This window comes from Oxyura jamaicensis, chromosome 1 (genome assembly GCF_011077185.1).
Source record: "Oxyura jamaicensis isolate SHBP4307 breed ruddy duck chromosome 1, BPBGC_Ojam_1.0, whole genome shotgun sequence".
Taxonomy (NCBI): Eukaryota; Metazoa; Chordata; class Aves; order Anseriformes; family Anatidae; genus Oxyura; species Oxyura jamaicensis.
Window position 1 is genome coordinate 170,373,555 of NC_048893.1, and position 16,750 is coordinate 170,390,304.

The following is a 16,750-nucleotide window of genomic DNA, read 5'->3' on the forward strand; positions in this document are numbered from 1 at the left end:
TTTATTCTATTTTTTCTTTATTCTATTTTTTCTTTATTCTATTTTTTATTTTCTTATTTATTTATTTATTTTTAAGACGTATTAACAACTCCGTGATGACGGGTGGGAAAAAAAAAAAAAAAAAGAGGAGACGCGAGGTTTTCTGGGGTGTGTGTGTATGTGTGTGTGTGTGTATCGGGTGTGACACCCACGCCGCGCTCCTCCTTCAAATCGCTCCGAGGGAGGTGAGCGGGGAGGTCTACTGGACCCCTCCACACCCTCTACCCTCCTCGGGGACCCACACAGCCCTGGGCTGCGGGAGGGGAGGGCGGGTGGATGGATGGGGAGCCACCCCCGCATCCCCCCGCTCCGGTTTTTGCAGGAGCCGCCCCGAGTGGGTCTCATCCTTCCTATCCCAGGGGAGAGCGCGGGGGACCCCCCCCAAGGAAGGGGGGGGGCGGTCACGGCGGCAGTCCCCGGTGCGGGGTTCGCGGCCGCCGCGCCCGCCTCCGCCCCCGGCACGGCGCTGGGGGGGGGCTCTGGCGCGCGGGGGGAGGCCGGAGCCTGGAAAGGTGAGAGCTCGGATTGCCGGAGTGCCGAAAGGAAGCTGCCATTTGCGAGCTGTGAAAGACGGGCGTGTCCGTCCCGTGCATCGTCCCGCCCACAACCAAAAAAAAACACACCCCCCCCCCCCCCCGGGGGGGGGGGGCGTGGGAGACCAACTCTGGAGCAATTATAAGACGCTCCTCACAATTATTTTAGGAGCGGCTTTTAAGAGATTGGGTTACGGAAGCTGCTTTTCTGCTTTGCTCTATAGGATAACCTCTATCCCTTTCTGAGTTATGTCCATAAACATCATTCGCATTGGAGAAAGTCTTACTAACGTATAAATCCCAATAAGTGTTCTTTCTAGACCCATCTCCCGTCCTGAAGACCTCTTTGCAGCTTTGAAACGGATAGTTTGCCATGCAGAACGAGTCTGCTAGTAACCATTGTAAAACTAATGCTGTGTTAAAATGCGGTGTATAAATAAACTATACATACATTAGTGGCAGCGTAAAATCACTACTCTCAGGCGTGCCAACTTTCTGCGTGAGAGCGACAGACAGACGAAATAAAGGATATGTTTACAAAATGGGCTTCACTTTCTGAGTGCAGGCTTCAGATTGGCTGATGAAAATCGGCGTATTCGTCCAAGTCACTTATTTGGAAAAGTCACCTATGAAAAGCAGCACTATTTTTAAAATGTGACTAACACCAGAGCCCCTGAGCTACCAGGAGACCTCGTATCACCGCAGCTTGAGTCCTGTGCTTTCCTTTCCTTATTCCGTAGCCTACGCCAAGCCCGCAGGGTGTCTCAGGATGTCCAGGTATCTTCTATGCAAGTTCTGCTAACTGGGGAAAAAAAGTGGTCATTGCAATTATGTCATGGCTCCCTCTAGCGTGCTAGTAAGACTGCTGCATTTGGGGCATGTAGCGTGCACGCTTGTGCCTAACGTATGTACGTGTACGATAACTAGTTTTAGGAGGGAGCAGGTGGAGCACCAGCAGGATAAAACAATTTCGGTATTACAGTGACATATACTGTGTAATAGGTTTCTGGCAGTGTATCTCTTGGTCTGCTTATGTTAAAAATATATATATATATATATTTTTTTTTTAAAAAGATGTATTTGACTTTTTGGGTGAGGCCAGCATCTCCATCACTTTTTTCAATAGCCTAGTGACTGCCTTTCTCTTTTATGTGACTCAGCATTGCACAGTAAATACTCTGACTCCACAATGAAGTCAATACATTTGAGGGCGCACTCTGCAGTTTGTAAAACAAGTACTCAGAACTCTGAATTAAAAGGGAAAACTATATAACCCTTTATCCAAGTAACTGGAGTCTTTGCTTGTAAATTCTGCCTTTTTTTTTTTTTTTTTTTTTTCTTCAAACACCTTGCAGCCTACCAACACCTTGCCAACAACATGCATAGAATACTTAGAGGGAAAATAAATTCTGAATCACAACACTAGATCCTCAGACCTATGACTGACTGTAGGTGATGATCATAAGCGAAGGTCTTATCCCTTGACCCTGCAATTCACTGTGTGTTTTAGTCCTAACTTCATCAGACCTATTTTTTAATACTAATTTTCAGGAATGATTATTAGTGATTTAAACTGATTTCTTGGAAATCACATCAGCTTGACATCTTTAAAAACTGTGGCACTTAATCCCAATAGAGACTTAGGTGCCTACCTGGAAAAAGTCAGGTAAAAAAAACTATTCCTACATATGAATATGTGCCTCAGCCAGGCTGATGTTTGTTACATCAGACAGTTTATAGCAACAAAATGGCATTTATTGATTTTAATCCACCTGTGCAAGTAATGAATATTTTATTTGTTCAATGATTTTACAGTATGTCTAAAATGCTTTTTCTGTCAAATTTGTAGCACACACTACCTATTTGATAGCTTAGAGTAGCATCATAATTTCCTATACTATTTTTCTATACTATGGAAATTCTATGCTGTATTTTTCGCATAGAAAAGACGGAAATAAGATGTGTGAAGGTAATGCCAATGAGGGCCAATGATCCCTATATGCTGTACCATGTCATTGTGTATTAAATATGGATTGGAAAAAAAAGAAACAAAATATGAACTGAATTTTAAAATACTTATTAACAGTTTTGTGAGAAAGTTGTAGTGTGGAGAGGCTAATACATAGACAAAATGTAAATCTTAAATAATCCTTCTATATGGCTATTCCTATTACTCTATCAGGCTGATCAAGGAAAATATATTAAATGCATTGTGCTGGAGAAACTCATCAAAGGAACAAAGTCCAATATAACAGCCCTAACAGTGATCTTTATATAGAGTAATCAAATAATGCTTTGGAAATCTATTTTTAACACTTGAAATGTTTGTTTATTGAAAGCTGTAGTCTCACATCAACCTAAACAACAGGTAGTAACAGGACGTATCTCAAAACAAAGTTTTTTAAAAAATCTGATAAAACATGAACATAGTGCATATTTTTTTGTGGGGAATGTTCATTATAAAATCTAGTAGTTTATTATTCTATTCTCAGCAAGAACAGGTAAACCTTTATCCCCACTCCCATCCCCCAGCCTCCCCCCCAACCCCCCCCCAAAAAAAGGGGGGGGATATAAACAAGAATTATCCTCAATCAAAAGTTTTCAAATGAAAATATTTAGTCTCAGCATGAAGGGTACTTAGCAAAAAAGTCTCAGAACAAACATCCCTAAACAAATAAAAGAAAATTGGGAGGCAAGGAAAAGATCAATATAGTTAAATGTCAAAGTTCAATATTTAAGTTATTTGAGCCTAAAATGTATCATTGGGAAAGCCCAAATCCAATCATCTTGAAAACAATAGAAAGAAGTAAAATTAGAAAAACAGAGGAAGGAATTTGAGGAACAAAGAAACCATCTATCAGAGAATGAAAATGACTGCTAAAAAAACAAACATATGCTTTATCAAAATTGGGAAGCCATAAGACAAAATGAGTGGACCTATTAGTTGGTCAGCTATAAAAGAGACAGTATTGCAGATAAATTTCTGTACTGTAGTACTCATAGCAAATGAAGATATTTCCTCATCATCTTTCTTTTTAGTAACAAAGATGAGATGTGGGTGTGTATTGAGGTGTCATGACAGAGATACTCAAAGAGCAGAAAGTATCTAACTAAATGGTAGTCATCAAGAGTTCTTGCAGAATCTAAAAATGAAGTAAATCAACTGTTAAAAATATGCTGTCATTAAAATCAGTTATTATGTGTGAGGATTAAAAGTTACAAAATCTGTTTATCTTCAAAAAAGACTAAAAGGGTGATCAAGGAGTTAGAGTGTGGCAAACTTTACTTTTAGTACTAAGAAAATTAGTTGAAATGACAATAAAAAATAGAAATCATATGGCATCTAGAGAAATGTAAGAGAACTACTGTCCAGAAACTCAATGAAATCAATAGAAACCTTTCCACTGATTTGATTCATCCCATCATGACAAAGTAGCAGAACTTACATAGATTAAAAGGACATTTCTTCCATTTATTAGTATTGTTTCAAAGTACCAACAGAACAATAGATTAGATGACTTTTGTGGCTCTGCATGGAAGTAGTTTTATGTCAATTTAAACAGCAAGACATGTGGAAGAGAGAATAGTTACTGAGAAGGGGAATAAGAACTGACAGTGTAGTAGGTAACGGCAAGAGAAGTGTTTGAGCAGATGTTATTAGTGGACTAATGGAGGGCAGGAGCCAAGAAGTGACAGAAATTCAAAAAAGCTGCTGAAGTGGAGCATTGGGCTATTAGAAACACTTCAGGGAAAGGGAAGCAGCAAAAAGGGGATAAGCCTCAGATTGTCACTGAAACATTTAAGACCTACTTGTTCCGTCTTGCTGGGGCATATTACATTTACAGTTAGACCTGTGTTATTCTAGGAGGGAAAAAAAAAAAAAAAAAAGGAGAGAGAAACAGATTCATAACACTTAGAGAAAGGGTGACTCGTTAGGCCATGGGTAAGTGGCTTAGGACTTGGATTCTCATTTCTCTTTTCAGGAATTTTGTCTAATTTAGCACAGAATACAGAAACAACAATTTATTTAGCTGTATTTTGAAGTGAAATCTGATCTTTGAAGCTTAAAATCCTTGTAGGAGTGCTGGTAGTGCTCACTTTATGGAAAAGGTAGAAGCAAGTCCAGCTCTAAGATCTGGCTAACTGACATACATTGTGTAGATGAAACAAATCAGTTGTCACAGCCAAAGCGAATAGCTAGCAGTTAACTGGAGATACCTACCTGTACTAATACAAAATTTGAAGGAAGGAAAACACATGACATTTTGCTTGGAATATTGTTTCTCTGCATACCAATGTTCAAAGACATATCTAAATGTTACTTGAATGGAAAGAAAGAACGCACAGAGAATAACATCAGGATGAACAGACATGATATTGAAACCTCTATTATCATATAGAATTAGGCATTGATACAGTGTGACCATGGTCCTTTGGGACCCCAATGAAACTCAGGCATGGAGCATACACACTACCCCATATACTTCAAAGTTATGTGCAGTGAGCTTAAGTATGGAAAGAATCTGTTTCTCCTCTCTTCATTATAAACACAACAACAACAAAAATCCCCAAACAAACAAGATTTCTGACCAAATGGAGTGTGATGAAGCCGCTGGATATTTCTCATGTTTCTTACATGTCCCTAGAGACATTAATAATACGGATAATAATTTGGAATTCACTGAAATCTCAGCATGGTGTGTCACTGCACCTCCTTTTAGGAAGAAAATAACTGCACCTTCTTTGTTTTGATATAATTGAGAGCAGGCTGATATTGTTGCTGAGTCAAGCTGAATCTCTGGCTAGCGCTGCAGAACCAATAAGTTTCTTAACTGAAACATCACAGGCTTCCCACATTTCACACCTTCAAGCTGCAGGAGATTTGGGTCTCTTCTTCAAAACAATTTCCCAGATTTTAATCATCAGGGTATTGCTCCTTATGGAATGGTAAGTTTTTATTTTTCACTCTTTTTTTTTTTTTTTTTTAGTGTTTCAGTATTACAGTTGCTTCAGAGCTAATAGTTACTGGCAGTAGCCAAGAAGTCTTTCTTCTCAAAGCACTGCTTAGGATTTGAATGCTGTTGCATCAGGCAGGCGGGTCGGCAGTTGGTTTGTAAAGACAAAGACCGATGTCTTTGTGGAAATTCAGAGACAGTGCTGCCACCTCGAAGTTATGTCAGGAAGCAGAGAATTGAGGAAGACTCCAAAATAATTCCAATTTAAAATGCTACATACTGATTCACCTCTTCTGGTATTCTTACCCTTACTGCCTAGCTGGAATGAAACTTCATTGAAACTTCTGGTTTTCTAGTACAGTTCTTAGTTTCCTGCAGAGAATAGGCATGAACAAAACAATCTGTGTGTTTAAGTTTGAAGTTCCTACTGGAAAAAGAAGAAAAAATTAACCCAGATCTTTGATTGTCAGTTATTTCCATATTTTTGTTGTTTTAGTTTTTCTAAGTTAGCATTTTGCACCCACCAACAAAATTGCAAACTCTCCCCAGGGTTTATGAAATTTGTTATACATTGCATACTAAAGATTCTACAAGCTAAATTTGCCTGTTATGCAACACTTTTGTTTCCAAAGTATTCCCTTATTCAGTTATGCAGTTAGTAGCTCTACTTTAAACATGACTGATTGCAACTCTGTAAACAGTTCTGTTGTTAAATCTTACAGAGAAACTGAATCCCATTTACTCTCTCCTTGTAGCAATTTCATAAGATTAGGGGAAAAAAAAGGAAAAAAAAAAACAAAACTGCTTCTTCTAAGCACCACCCCAAAAGTCAAGGGATACATCTAGGGATAAGTAATGATAAAAGAAATCTACTGAGTCAAATGTTGTGTTTGTGTGGTTACCTTTAAAAGTGAATAACATCTTTAGATTTTCTGTAGGTGAAAACCTTTCTTTCCTAGTTTACACATCTGTTTGAAGTTAACCATTCAGTTGTGTTCCTGCTAGCCCTTTTCATTTGTGTACTCCTGTGTGAGCACCAACATAAACAAGACGCGTAAACAGCAGACTATAGATGAGCTTTCAAAATGTTATGTGGCATTTTACCCACATATCTGTCAAGCAAAAGGTTAGAATCTTCACATTTTAAAGAAAAACATACCAATTAGCAGCAATGCAAGGCTGTCTAGAGCATGAGGTTTTCAAAGCTTGACATGTCTGTAAATGCAGCGCAATCCATTTATTTGTATGAAGCTCTCTCTCATTTTCTGATGGAGAGAAGGATTCAGTGAGGGCCAAACCTGCAATAAACATGCAAGTGCTCACAGGCATTACAAGATCAGGTTCTTTGCCTGATGTGTCCAGGACAGCTACAACTGGATAACTGAGTAGTATATGATTGCTTCATATTCTTGACTACCAAATTGAGACCTCAATACTGGTTTCAGTGGCGTAATTTACCAAATAAGATTGTCAAACACTCTTTTCCCCAATGTGCAGGAAAATAAAGACTGGAGGGTTTGCTTCCTGGCATGGGTTAGTGGAACTGCAGGTCATGGCAAAAGCTGGAGAGCGATGACAGCAGCCTGCACAGGGCCACCCATCCCCATCTTGATGGGGCATTGGCAGCCAGTGCTTGAGGACATGCAGGGCTTTGGCTTCATCCCCTCAACACATCGGCTGTCTGAGAAGAGCTGACCTGACAGTTGGCTGGTGGCTCAGAGTATTAGGAGTTTGTGTCCCCCTTAGAGGCAGGGGCAAGCAAGAGATGAAATTACATTTCTAAAAGTCATAATTCCCTTCTCTGATTGCTCCTGGGATGGTGCTGTTATGCATCCCCCTTTCTGCAGGCAAACGGTTATCTTCCAGTCTTGTCATAAGTGATTAGTCAGAATCCAGTACTAAAAAAACACCAGAACTAAATGTAATAACCAAGGTGCAAAATTAACCTTTAAAAAATCCTATAGCATACTGAAAAAAACAAAAACAGATCCTAAAATTAAAACATGAAATACTGCATCCTTGAGACTGGAAAAAAAAAAAATAGTGAATTTATGCATCTTTATGAAAGATATTAAAGAGGTTTGGCTTTTCAAAATAGCAAAGTGCCCATATCCTGGAACTCAGGACCTTTAAGGCATCTTTTCAATGAGTACCTAAAATCACTCATCACTATGGAAATTTTAAAATAATAGCACATACTGTTGGAATGATGATATAAAAAATAGAGAAAAACAGGTGAAAAGAAAGAAGGAGAGAGGAAGGAAGGATGAAAGGAAGGAAGAAAAGCAGAAAAAAAAATCCAGGCAAATACAAATCCTAGTTAGTATTTCTATTGCATGTTTCTATCTGTAGTTTTTAGTTTTATGCAGGAAAGTGTATTCATGGCTGCTGCCCTGAGGAATTTATAGTGTCAATAAATTAACATAAATGAATTGCTACAATTTTCTGTTTTATTATAATATCTTAAATTGTTAACAGGTTTAACAGCTTTACATACATTTAGAGATAACATCTGAATTGCAAATAAAATACTACAAAATATATGTTGCAGACAGTTTTAATTTAATGTGCACAGTCATTAAGTATTTAAATGTCTAACTTCTGGCATTTGCCTGTTCTGCTAGCAGTGTCCACTCTAATGTAGAGGGGAGGGTACTGTATTAAGATGAGTAATACTTTATATTAAGATTTGGTTTACACTACAGATGTTTAATTTGTATCTAATGAGTCAGTTACATTAATAAAACAGGATAGTTATTTTAGATATATTTATTCAGATGTAGAAACTGTATAATTGATTTTTATCCCCCCCCTTTTTTTTTCTTTTTCTTTTTACTTCCTTATGTCTTAATAACTAGTTCCTGTTTAACATGCAGTAACTCCTATTAAACCTAGATTAATTGCTTTTTGGAGAATTGTTGTTTAGAATTTTACCAAAGAAGTAAAATTTAATTCTCAATTAACTGCTTAATTTGCATGTCAAATCAAGGGCATGAAAGGACCGCTGGGGTGCTAGGATGGGCCATTTCATTATTGTGAAGGGTGACCTGGTATTGGCTATATCCTTGTGTCTGCAGTGATGAGGCTGTGTACCCTCATTGCAGGGGAAGCTTAGCTGACAAGGTGCTGCACTGCGTCTCCTCCCTAATGCGTGTTCCTGGCAGATGGGTGAGAATACGAAGGCTGTCTTGGGGTGTATCAGTCAAGGTCCCCATCTCACCCTTATCTGAAGGTGCTTAATGATTGGAGGTATTGAAAAGCCCAAGTGTTTCTCCTTCATGAAGACTGTGGTTGACTGACACTTTTTTTTTTTTTTTTTTTTTTTCTCATCGCAGTAAAACAGTCTGCTATAAATATAGTTTATCTGGAGAAGAAGCTGACACCTGAAGTGGAGAGACCCATGTGACAGTGTACTCTGCAGTACACACACACACCACCACCAGCTTAAGTAGAGAATCAGATCTGAGAAGATAACCATCAATGGCAATCATGATGGTTGTGCCTGGTCACCATGGCTGTATCCTGAATTTGGGGGAGACAGAAGACAAATAGCCAAGGTCTAATCTGAGCAATGCATATCTCCCACACCCTAACCACACTGCTGTTCAAATTTGGAAGAAAGTCCATATCAAGCCAAATTTGGAAGAAAATAATATCTGTGTGCAAATGTGGCCATAAGTCAATCATCTTACACCATAAATAGTGAGCAGCTCGAGAGCCCTCTGAGCTTTCTGGAAATGACAGTGAGCTGCAAGCCAGGATCTCCCCTTGGGCAGGGATTCTTCCCAGGGTTACTTCTGCAGACTGAGAGGGCCCTTATCACTACAGATAGTTGGTAAGTGGATTGGGAACATAACAGAATGCTAATGTACTATAACAGTGCTTTGTGATCATGCTTTATAATCTTAGCTTAGTATAAAGGACTCGCATAATACATATAATCCTTTAGAAATAAATCATTGACATGTCTGTGACTAGGATCAGATTCAGCCACACCTAGGCTCCTTACCTCATCCATTCAAGTTTAGAAAGCAAGAGGGTCCTCTCTGAACCTTGTGACTCAATGGGGTGGTTTCCTTGATGTAATATCACCTAACCCAGTTCCTTATGTCGTCTCTATATAGCACATAATGTATTTCATGTAGTGTCCTTGAGTAGTATACAGCATCTTTTACATAGTGTGTAATTAAGTGTATATCCCAACTATAATAAGGTGTACCATGTCATCATCAAATCCTTGTTAAGTTGCATAAGCTTTGTTATAATTATTGCTGCTTCTTTCTTCCAAGTGAAATGCATATCATTTTTTTTTTCCACCTGCACAACCCGAGACAGTGGAATGAAATCCCCCAAGAAACAATGGCCATTTTACACCTCAGCAGGTTTCTGCTTTAGATGGAAGGCTGTCCTCTTTACTATGCTTTTTTTAATGCAACTACACAGCAAAATGTATTTGTAGGTAACTTTAATGTATTAAGACAAAACAATAACCTAATTCCAACACATTTTTTCTTTGAGGCAATGATGGGAGAACAAATTTAGACTAGATTAATTTGTACTTCTTGCTACATTAATATTAAATACTCTAATGCCACAGTGTTGCATATCCATCAAAAACCTGTATAACAGAGAAGAGAAGGCCACATATGACCAGAAGAAAGATAAAAACACTTCTAATGGGTGATGTCAGGGACCTAAGCTGTATGAAATATATTAGGTCACCAAAATTTCTGAGTTCAGATATTATTGCACTCTTATTACAATACATAATCATATACAAAACTGCTGAAGAAGTACATTTTAAATTGGCTTGCTATTTTCTTCCGTAAGAGAAAGAGGCATTCCTGATCCATGTCTTTATTATTAAAGGCTGTAATTGTGCTAGCACAGCGTACATTTCTTTTGCAGATATAAATTGTCACTCTGGCATTACAGGTGTGATCCTCATTCTGCTCTCATGCAGAATTTTACCAAGTTTTTGTAATTTTTCACCAATAATTTTACAAGCACTTGTGCATTCCAACTAAAGGATCATCAAAGTACAGCCAGATTTAAACCTTCATGTACCTGATCATATTGTGATCTTTAGTCCCACATGATGCAAAATTCAATGAAGTCCTCAAACAACTGAAATGATATGGAGATAAGTTTGGTTAATTAATTAAGTTTGAAACACAAGTTCTTCCTTCGAAGAACTTCCATCCATTTCTCTTTCCCTCTCCCTTTCCTTTTCCCTTTCCCTCTTAACGAATGGGTGAGGAGAATTCTAAATTTTATCATGTTACTATTCCTAAATTATTCATATAGCAAGCTCTTTCATTTACAGACTTTATGGAAAAAAGTTCACAAACGGGGGCATTATCATTTGTCCCGTAGTAAACAGCAAGAGTCTCAAACAGCAGCTGGCTACAGTACTCTGGGAATTTGGCCCAAATGTCTGAAAAGCCACTTATTCTGCAGTAAATGCATAAAATAAAAGTTATATAATAATAATAATTTTAAAAAAATATAGAGTAGATTCACAGGAGGATTTTGAAAGACCACAAAGAGACCGAATTGTTTACACTGTCTAGTTCAAACAGTTTAAAATAAGAAAAAACACCAATTTACAGCTGGCAGGCCTAAACAATAATTATAGAAAACCTCTACTAAGAAAGTTTATTTGCATATTAATACTTCATCTCTTTATTCTGTTTGGTGGAAGTATTCTTTTTAAGTATTATTATTTAGGGTACAACATGTGGATGGTCTCCAATATATACATTCTCTTCCCAGTCAATGGACCAAAATGAAAAACAATAGTTAGTGTTCTGATCACATCTGATCACATAACAGGAAAAGAAGGTGATTAATAAACAGTCAGTCAAATACTAATACTCTGGGGGACTTGCTATGACTGGCATAAATTTAAAATTAATTAAATCACTTCATAGTCATCTATTGTATAACTTAGACCTAACTCTTATCTTGCTGAACACTGGGTTTAGCGTGTCCTTTCTGATATTAAGCATATCTAGACACTTTAAAAGATAAAAATTATAAAAACATGTTCTTCCCTTTTGTGGGGTAAATACCTGGTGACAAGGCTACCAATAATGCAACTAATTTTTTTAATATGTCAGGACAATTATTTGGAATATTGACCTACAGAATAAACAAATATTGAGGTTTTGTCAGTCTTTCTAAATGCCACAGCACTGAAAATTACACAGGGACAAAAATTGAAAAGTGCTGTGTTCCACAACATGGAAACTGAGACCCATGAGCTAAAAACAGTTATGACTATTGGCAGATCCTAATCTTTAAGACCCAATATCTTAAAAATCTTAAAAATATCTTAAAAACACAAATAAATAAGAAAAAAAAAAAAAAAGAAGAAGTAAAAACATCAGAATCGCTGTACAATTGCTTCTGCCCATGCAACACTTCACAAAATCATGAAATAATTCATTTCCAATTATATGATGTTTATTTGCAGTCAAGTAAACAACTTTGAGTAATTTGCAGTGAATAAATGTGTTCAATTCATTAGAAAGGAAAGTCTAGGAAGCAGATGACCAAGGACTTAAATATGGGGAATTATCTTCATCCTTCTGAAATCAGATAGAACATTGTTATTTATAGTCATGGAAGTAAGAGTACACCTTGTGATACTGGAAATACTTATTTTAGCTTAATATAGGCAAGCAGAACAATGATTTAGTTTGCAATGAATGCATCAAAAGGTCTCTTTCATGTCAGTCGGAGTAAAATATCCCAGTAAAAGCTAGTGTAACTTATTTAAAATTAAGTATGTAAATATATGAGGCTGCAACACTGAAATATTACTCTAATTTTGTTCAGAGATATGCTACAAAAGAAAGAGTAGTCTGTTGAGTGGATTATGAATTTTCTTTGAAACACTTTCAATCAAAATATTTAGACCTACTTATTATCAACACTGACTCACTAGCACCACAGAGTGGAGAGCAGAGTCTCTGATATATTTTTAGTAGGATCAATACAATCACAACTGACATTAACAGGTGTCATCAATTTTAAAAGGTAAAAAGGTTTTAATTGTAAATGTCAATTTTTCTAGCATTGTTGCTGTATTTCCAAGAAAGAATAAGCAAACTATTATCAACATTTTTAAAATAGATGAGTTGGTATATGTTATATAGTCTACGTCGCCAGATGTTTGGAGTGAATGTCACAAATAACATGAATGCATGCTGGAATTTAGGCAGCCAGTGGTCAATGTAACATGCTGAGCTCTCAAAGAGATTAATTTTTATATCACTTTATGATGACACATCTTTATCTCTTTTGCTGTTTCAATTACCTTGATAAATTGGGGAGGGGCTTGCTGTTTCCCATACAGCATTAAATACATAATTTTTAAGGGATTTTTTTTCTCACTTAACTCGTCTACGTGTTACAGTTTAAGAAGCATACTGCTAATTAATCAAGTTAATTGCAAATCAGGAGGCAAACTTTATGTGGCCAGGCATTGGTTTTGTTTGTTTGTTTTTTGTACTTTTTTTCCCCTGTTTAGTTCTTTTCATATCTAAGCTAAAACAAATAAATCACATGCACCCTATTTTCTTAAGAAAGAAGAATTGCTTATTTGTTGCTGCAAGTTTCTTCTGTTTCTCACTACTTCTGTCAATAAAACTGAAAGCAATTGCCCTTAGATGCTTCTGATATTATAATGTCATCAGTGGTAAAGATTCACAGACATTAATTTAACTGAAAATTGATATAGAATCCAGTTGCTTTATTATGTTATGGGAAAGATTTGTATGATAAAGAAGCTGAAATGCTCCTTGCCTAAGGGAACTCCTACAAATAAAGGGTTCTGTCTGTGAGATTTTATTTCCTTTTTAAAATTATTGTAATTTTGAGCAAAGAGAGATCAAAATGGTGCCAACTTTTTCCCAACATTTGTAATTGATATAAACCTCATCTGTTATTTCTTTCTTAAGAAAAGAAAGGCAATATTTATTTCAAAATTAACTATAGAATAAGACTTTTTCAAGAGTCATGGAGCTTATAGCAGACTGTCAGAGGCCTTGTCTTAAGGAGGAAAAAAAAAAAAAAAAAGTATGCTTTAGTCCATGATAAAGCCCAAGTCATGATTTAAATATGTATCACCTGGCTGTGGTCAATCTTTGAAAGAGAGGAAAGGCAATCTGATCAGGGAATCAAATTTGTCAGTTATACCTGACTCACAGATAATAAGACTATTCCTTTTCCTTTGCATGAATATAAATCTGGAAGAAACATTTGGAGACAATTTTGTTATTTACTTAATCCAAATATATATTTGTATGCTACTTCGTGAGGTTATGTATATTTTACTTTATATGTTTATTTACAGTGTAGTGCAAGATAACAAATGAGGTTCTGTAATTATAATTTCTTCAAAGTCATTGGCATATGTGCTACTTCACAAATGCCTGGAATTTTCAAAACAAGACTCTGTCCCCAGAGCATTATAGCCAAATTTGCACGGAATGTAAAACAAAGGAAAGAAATTGCAACATGGAAAATGATTGCTGAGCAGTGTGTTTAACATGCACCTAGGATCTTCAGGTTTGTTCCTTTGTAACTTACCCAACTCACAACACTAAAGAACAAAACTACACAGTGCGATGTGTGAATGGGCAGGTGTTTAGTAATGAATCCTTTGATGGGACCTGAATGAAGAAAGTGAGGTTGGCTGGCATGATAGAGCAGAGAGAATATTTTAGGCACTGAAAACTGTTTTGGGAAATAAAAAATAGGAAGTTATGCATGAACTAAGGATGCACACAGTAGGCGGGACTAAGCCAGGAAAGAGCGAGAAATTCATTTGTAGGCTAAGGCAGACTCTTGAAAAACCTTGAAATTGCGGAGGAGACATTTGACCTTGTAGTGTAATGAGACATGAAAACCACCTGAGAGACCGAGACATGAGATGACACAGTCAGAGTAGTGAACAAGAAAGATAACCTTGGCCAAAGTGTTTGGAGTGGACTGGAAGACGGAGATTTGAGGCAAGAAGGTTACGGTTGCTAAGAGATCACAGCAGATGAGTGATAATGAAAGCATGAAGCAGGGAGGAAAAAAGAGATGAATAGCTGAAGATACTGTAGATGGGGAAAAAAAGATATGATTTGGCCAACAGAGTCCAAATTTGGACATTTGAAAGTTGCTGAATATGTGAAAAAATGTATTGAAGATTTCTGCTGTGTTTATTTACTATTCTATCAGCATGCTGCAGCTGACTTGCTGTAGTAAAAGTCACAAAAGCTATCTAGATCATCTTTATCTTTATCTGTCTGTACACATACACATATATTAATAGCTATTTTTATATTTTGACAGTAGAGCAACAATATGGAAAGCAAGTGACACAGGTTTACTTTGCTGTCTCTAAACACTGATTGGCCCTGTGATCTTGAATGGGTTTGATGTGTTACAATTTTTCTGTCTGTAAAACGGAGAAGGCAGTTATTTTCTTTTTTTTGTTTGTATTACAGGTGAAAAAGGATAGATACTGTTCAGTGGACTTGGAATTGTCTTTAGAGTTCAGTTAGAACGCACCCAGAACATCCCACATGGACCCCTTCACAACAACCACTGTGATGTGATGGGCATACCATTCCAGGTACTAGGGTGAGTCTGGATTTGTTTGGGTTTTCTAGAAAGGTAGAAATGATTGCACCCAAGTAGGTAATTTTGACTGGAGGAGACGCTCAACCACACCTGAAAACATCATAACCAAAAAAAAAATTTTTGGAGACACACTTCACCTACTAGTTGGGTTGTGGGATTATGTGTGTCTTTGAAAGATTCTTCAAAAGGCAGTGGTGGTATTCTTCCCAGAAGTACTTCATTCAACATGCCAAAGGGCTTTTAAAAATATTAGTAAAGCAAGACATAAAGAATACAAATACCTGCTGGGAATTTTACCTGGAGATAGCAATATATTTGTAGTACCACAACTCCAGTTCAGAAAAATTGTAAACAGCAAATGATCATGCCTGAGACAAAAGAAAAAAATCTAGAGTTGGTTAGCCGTAGGCCTAGGAAGCAAGAGCACCTCAAGTGCTCTTCCTTTCAGTAAGGTACTGTTGCCTTAAAATTTTGCATCCACTGAAGTTAACAACTATTTTGCGACTGACTTCAGTGAGACCAAGTTTTCTTTGCCTGGCCAGCGGTCTGGTTTGTACTGCTGGTCCTGAAGATCTCAAAAGGAAAAGGAAGAGGAATAAGCTCCTTCACCATAATGCTGAAGAAGGTTATAGTTGCCAGTTTTTCCCCAGATGAAATTCTGAATTAGCTAGAATTCCTGTCGAGGTCATCGTTGTGGCTTATTCCTCCTGTATTTCTTCTTGCAAGTTTGGGTATAGAATCTTATTTGCAATGGCTGCTGTGCAGATTAGTAAATATTTAGGGAAAAAAAAATAAATGAGATGAATAGTGTTTTACATATTAACTACACACTAAATGTACAGACCAGTAAATCCCATTTTGTATTTACTAAAGGAAAGCATTTTTTTGAAAGACTAAGAATAAATTCCTTAACACAAAACTCCTAGAAAGGATAAATTCACAAAGAAATCATCACAGTATAATACAGGAATATATAATTCAGGAAACAAAATTGAATATGAAAATCAATTTTAAGATATACTTTTTAACTTTCTAATAAAATTGTTGCCATTTGCTCCTGAGACAATTAGCAAGTGTCAGTTAGGAGACACAATAGATTATGTACCCAATTACTTTCTCTTTTCAGACAACAGTTTGCAATCACAGAAACGTGTATGGAGGTTTAATCAAAGATTAGAACTTTAATTAAATGGGGCCGCATGTGACTAGTCATTTGACATTAATTGCTGTTTTAGTTGGATTCCTTTTGATTTGCAAAAGGCCCTGAGCACTGCAAAAATTATGTAACATCATAAAAACTGCTGATTATTAAAACAAAAAATTTTCTTCATCAGCTCATTGCTCTCCTGTACAAGAAACATCATTTCAAAAGTGAAACTTAGAAAAGGAGGCCAGTGAGTTTTAAAAGCAAAATAGCAGATGGTACTTCAACTGACTCCCCTTAGAAGGGACAGTCTGAAAGTACTTAATTGTAATGATTGATAAGGTCTTCTGTCAATGCTCAGCAAAACTTTCAAGGGGCTAAACAGCTGGCATGAGGTTCATTTGGAGTTTTAACTAGTTGACTACCCTTTGGGGTGT

The 16,750-nt window shown here is 36.9% G+C and overlaps 1 long non-coding RNA gene across 3 annotated transcripts in view; it reads left to right on the plus strand.

Moving 5' to 3' along the window:
• The window catches only part of LOC118164384, a 43,588-nt gene that overhangs the window by 355 nt on the left and 26,483 nt on the right, over positions 1 to 16,750 (plus strand). The window contains exons 2-4 of one of the 3 annotated variants that reach the window (XR_004749471.1): positions 362 to 617; positions 8,863 to 9,362; positions 15,034 to 15,169. This is a non-coding gene — a long non-coding RNA (uncharacterized LOC118164384). Of the gene's footprint in view, positions 1 to 45; positions 618 to 8,862; positions 9,363 to 15,033; positions 15,170 to 16,750 lie in introns of those variants that run through there. The other 2 variants (XR_004749468.1, XR_004749470.1) reach the window with 2 other exon arrangements.